The following is a 6000-nucleotide window of genomic DNA, read 5'->3' on the forward strand; positions in this document are numbered from 1 at the left end:
GGATAAAAATCCTGGATGGGTAACAGATGGCTATGGTAATGATGATTTCCCTGAGGATTACTAGACTTGTGGTCAACCAGTTGACATCCCTATGATATGGAGCTTCCACGAGAGATCTTTTCTTTATACTACTGCTACATTTATCTAAAGACTCTATATTATTCGTGATGTAATAAACACTTATGATGATACTATTCATACTTTATCAGCTTATGTGTGTGACTGATCTCTGAGCGCACATAAGATTTTGCATCCCATTTTATCCTTAAAATTGGGTGCGATAGATCTTAAGATGGTGGCCATTTACCTTGAATAACATACCTTCATCATTTTGATGTGTTATGGCTCCATGCGACGAAGTGCTTATCACCTTGAATGGTCCTTCCTATTTGCTCTGAAGTTTTCTGTGCCTAGATAATTTAACCCTAGAATTAAAAAGTAATACCTTATCTCCAGGGGTGAACTGCTTCTTCTTGATCCTCTTGTCATGCCATCTTTTTGTTCTCTCCTTATAAATCTTGGAATTATGATATTCTTTTTCACGCCATTCATCAAGCTCAGAGAGTTGCATCTTCCTCTTAGTTCCTACAGCTTCAAAGTCCATGTTCCATCGTTTGATGGCCCAGTGAGCTTTGAATTCTAGTTCAACAGGTAGATGGTAGGTCTTTCCATAGACCAATTGATATGGTGACATCCACGATGGTGTTTTATATGCCATTCTGTAGGCCCATAGTGCATCGGTTAGTTTATCCTTCCATGCAGTTCCCACCTCGTTGACTGTCTTTTGTAGAATGTTCTTGATTTGTTTATTTGATGTTTCAACCTGGCCACTTGTCTGAGGGTGATATGGAGTAGTGACATTGTGACGGATCCCATGCCTTGATAATTAATTGTGAAAATTCTTGTCAGTGAAGTGAGTTCCTCCATCACTAATCACCATCCTTGGAACTCCAAATCTTGGAAATATTATCTCTTCAAACATCCTCTTGGAGTGTTTTGCATTAGAAGTTCTACATGGCATGGCATCAACCCACTTAGAGACATAGTCAACTGCCACCAAGATATATTCACAATGCTTTGACTTTGGAAACGGTCCCATGTAATCAATTCCCCAGACATCGAAGAGCTCGATCTAGAGGCTGTTGGTGACTGGCATGGCATCTCTTGAATTAATATTCCCATGCCTCTCACATCCTCCACACCTCCTGATGAAGTCCTTCGTGTCTTCATACAAGGTTAGCCAAAAGAATTCACTTTGTCAGATCGTCGAATGGGTGCAGAATGCTCCATAATGTCCTCCATATGGTGATGAGTGGCATCGTTCTATGATCTTGATGCCTTCTTCTGCCGGTACACACCTTCTGAGCAGGCCATCAGAGCTTTCATAGATAAGCTTCCATTTGTTCTCCCCTAGTGGTACATAACCTGCAACCATAAATTTAACAATATTTGCGTACCAGGGGTCAGATTTTGTGACTTTGTAGAGCATGTTGTCCCACAACAAATCATTGATGGGTAGTCCCTGTGAATTCTCAAACTGCATTCTAGACAAGTGATCGGCAATAGAGTTTTCTACTCCCTTTTTATCTTTTATTTCTAAGTCAAATTCTTGGAGTAACAAAATCCATCATATCAATCGAGGTTTAGCATCTTTCTTAGTGAGTAGTTATTTCAAGCAACATGATCAGTATAAACAATCACCTTAACTCCTACTAAGTAAGATCTAAACTTATCAATGGCAAAAACAACAACCAGGAGTTCTTTTTCAGTTGTTGCATAATTAAGATGAGGTCCTATCAAAGTTTTGCTAGCATAAGCAATTGCATGATGCTTCTTATGTTTAGTTTGTCCCAAAACTACCCCCATAGCATAATCACTAGCATCACACATAATTTCAAAAGGTAGCGACCAATCAGGGGGTTGAATGATTGGTGCAGAGATGAGTGCTTTCTTAAGAATATTAAAAGATTTCAAGCATGCATCATCAAATTCAAATGGAACATCCTTAGCCAATAGATTTGTTAGTGGTCTAGCAATATGTGAAAAATCTTTTATAAAGCGGTGGTAAAAACCAGCATGACCAAGAAAACTACGGATCCCTTTGATATTTACAGGAGGAGGTAACTGTTCAATTACTTCAATTTTAGCTCTATCTACCTCTATCCCTCTTTCAGACACCAAGTGTCCTAGCACTATTCCTTCTCTAACCATAAAATGACATTTTTCCCAATTAAGGACAAAGTGTTTTTCTTCACATGTTTGCAAAACCTTATCTAAATTTTCAAGGCAAACATCAAAAGTTTTTTCATAAATAGAAAAGTCATCCATGAAAACTTCCATGATCTCTTCAATCATATCAGAAAATATAGACATCATGCATCTTTGAAAAGAAGCTGGAGCATTACATAATCCAAAAGACATTCTACGATAAGCATAAGTTCCATATGGACATGTAAAGGTAGTTTTGGTTTGGTCATCTGGATGGATCGATATCTGATGATAACCTGAATACACATCAAAGAAACAAAAGAAAGAGTGATTCGCTAGTCGCTCCAACATTTTGTCAATGAAGGGCAATAGAAAGTGATCTTTCTTTGTTGCCTTGTTAAGTTTTCAGTAGTCAATACACATCCGCCATCTAGTGACGGTTCTTTGGGGGATTAATTCATTCTTTTTATTTTTAACAATGGTCATGCCTCCCATTTTAGGCATAACCTGAACAGGGCTAACCCACTCACTATGCGGCACAGGATAGAAAATCCCAGCATGCAAGAGTTTCAAAACCTCTTTCTTAACAATCTCTCTCATCGCATTATTAAGCCTACGTTGGGGCTCCCTAGAAGGTATAGAATTAGGATCTATAGGGATGCGATGGGTGCAAAGAGCAAGGCTAATACCCTTAAGGTCTTAGAGCAAGTAGCCAAAAGCAGAACGATGCTTTTCTAAGACAGTTAGCAAGCGTATGGATTCTTCATGAGCGAGTTTATCACTTATGATTATAGGAGAATCCTAATCATTATTGAGAAAAGCATATCTAAGACCAGAAGGCAAGGGTTTAAGCTCAATGGAGGGCTTAGGTGGTTCTAGCAATTCATCTAGAGGTTCAGATTCTGCCGGATTTTCATCTTCCTCCTCGATGAAGAACTGGGCATCATCTTCAAGGTTGGGTTTGATCAAATAATCAAGAGATGCAACCTTAACCTCTTCCATTGGGTCTTCCTCGGGAATTGGCTCACTCTCAGCATTTAGAGAATGAGTAATGGGTATAGAAAGTTTAAAGTTTTTCCTAAATCTTATAGTCAACTTCTTCGTTTGGCCTTCTTGGATAAGTTTTCCAATTGGTTGTCCTATCAATAGGTCAAACTCCATAATATCAAAGATATAAAAGTTCAAATGAACTCTAGTTCCATTGACATGGATAGGGAGGACATACAAAATTCCCAAACTCAGGAGAATGTGTCCTAAAAGACCTTTCAATAACTTTGTTGTGGGGGTTAATGGCATGTGTTCCAATAAATCAAGAGCAAAAGATGCAGACATGATATTAATATACACAATTGGATTGTAAAGAGCATCAAAAGGAGCTTTATTAATTTGACAACGAATGGATATAGAAGGTGAATCTAAATGAATCACATCAGAGGAAAGCTATGATTCTTCTAGCCATTCATTGCTTATAATAGACACTAGCTCCTTCGTTGTCTTTTTAAGGAAAGCTTTCACAGAAGGATCTAAAAGTTGTTTATTCAATGATTTCCTAGACTTCTGGGGTCTCCTCATGGTATGGTAATTCAAGGTGTTTCCATATTCATCAAAAAATTCATCCTCAAATTCCAGCATAAAATCCAAAATCGGAGTTTCCTCCTTTTCTGGTGGTTCCAGATTTGGGACAGCTGAAGTTGGTGATGGGTCTGGTAAACATTCGGGTTTAGCTATCTGGGATTCTTCCTTTAATGGCTTGTCTTTTCCTTCCTCAGGGATGTTCTCTAAAATTTTTGTAAGAATGCTTCTCCCTACATTTACGGAGACATGCAAGAATGAGCCTCCTAAGGCCATATTAAGAAGTGTTGAGGATTCCCTATCAAAACCCATATAAAAGTGTTGAAGAAGAATAGGGTCTTGAATGGCAAGGTCGGGGCCAATATTGATAAGAGTATTAAAGCGTTCCCATGCCATGCCTAGAGATTATTTTTTTCTTTTGTTTAAAAGATAGAACGTCTGAACGAAGTTTGACTACCCTAGAGATGGGAAAGAATTGCAAGCAAAAGCTAGAACATAGGGCTCCCCAATCTCCTTGTCTACTCCCTATAGTGAGATTGTACCAACATTTAGCTTTTCCCATCAAGGAGAAAGGAAAAAGCTTCCATCGTAAGGATTCGTCTGACATGCTCGCAATGCGCAAGCATGCACAGGTCTACTCAAACTCATTTAGGTGGAAATAGGAGTTTTCATCATCTTCGCCCGAAAAGGGTTGATCCTGAACCATATTAACTAAATACGGGCGCAGCTCAAAGCCAGGTGTTAAGATAGGCTTTGAAGACTCTTTTGGTTGTAGGCTTGCGCTCGTGGGTGCACCATATTGGTAAATAGGGGTGGATTCTAGATCCATGGTAAAAAGAATAAAAGAAAAGATAAAAGTATAATACAAGGATAAGCAAGGTTCAAAGTTAACTCAGCATCCATTTCCCCAGCAATGGCGCCAGAAATGCTTGTTGGTGTAAATTAATGCACACAGAATAATTCGCAAGCGCACAGATGTTATACCGATGTAGCACTTTACTGGGAGTACCTAGTTTTATATCGAACTCGAGGAAACATGTGTGAGAATAACCAAATCTAACTTATCCCAACTTCACAATCAAGGCTAGATAATAGGAGCGTAGAGGAGACCGCTAAGGTCTTCTAGTTCTAACTTTGGTAAGCTTTATCTTCTATTGTTCAATTCTAGGAATAATACTAGAGAAAACATAGACAGAGTATGTTTCCTATAGCAATACTGTCCTGCTAGTCCTATTAATGGGAGGTGGACTACAGAGGATTCAATGAGGCTATAAAGTCACCCTTGCGAGCTACCACCAATCCAGAAAATAGGGTACATCTATGAGTAACTGAATCTAAGCACCATGCTTACACTATGAATACTACTTTAACCTAGGAGCTACAAGGATTAAAGTACTCAAAATAGAGTCGCAAACTTGAAGAACAATACGAACAAGATGCTTACTTGAATTAGAAGTCGATTACCAGAGAAATCTTAGAAGCAAGCTCAAGAAGAACTTGATTCTGCTAGGTACAAGCTGTAGAGAGAGCACTAATAGGCTAGGAGTCCTCCAGAACTCTTCCCTCACACTCTATCTCTCTATTTCTAGAACTAGACTAGATCCTATGGAGGACTAATCTTCTCTTGATTGCTAGCTCTGATCCTGGTGGACATATGAATTAGGGTTCTTGGCTTCTCAGCTCTCAGGATCAAATGAGCATTATGCCTGGGGAGAGAGGCAGGGGCTGGATTATATAGCCCTGAGGGTCCAACGTGAGCCCTTGGATCAAACCGACTTAAGTAATGGCGGAGATGCCTCCTGGTGGAATAGTTGGTGTAATTCATCGAACTCAATATGTATAATAATTTCATCGCCATTGAAGTAATGCTCTTGTTTAACTTTGACAAGAAGCCATTGCTCGCGCTTGCTACACGCATCAAAGTACCACTGGTTTAACAAGTACATTTGCATACCTATTGATGGCTAGGACTTAGCGTTGACAAGACTCCTATCATACTTATAGGTCTTCCATATATCAACGCACTAGGCTCTTGGTGGCGATCCTCTCCCTATGATGAGGTCTTGCTGTGTGAGACCTATTGTTGCCATCAAGATATTGAGTTATTGCAAACTGATTCGACCGCCTTGTACGCTAGTAACATCATCATCAACAACTAGCAGGTCGACTGATTGCAAACATTGTTGTCCAAGCTATGCAACCTCTTTCCCTACTCTCTTC

The sequence above is a fragment of the Miscanthus floridulus genome, chromosome 1 (genome assembly GCF_019320115.1).
Source record: "Miscanthus floridulus cultivar M001 chromosome 1, ASM1932011v1, whole genome shotgun sequence".
Classification (NCBI taxonomy): domain Eukaryota; kingdom Viridiplantae; phylum Streptophyta; class Magnoliopsida; order Poales; family Poaceae; genus Miscanthus; species Miscanthus floridulus.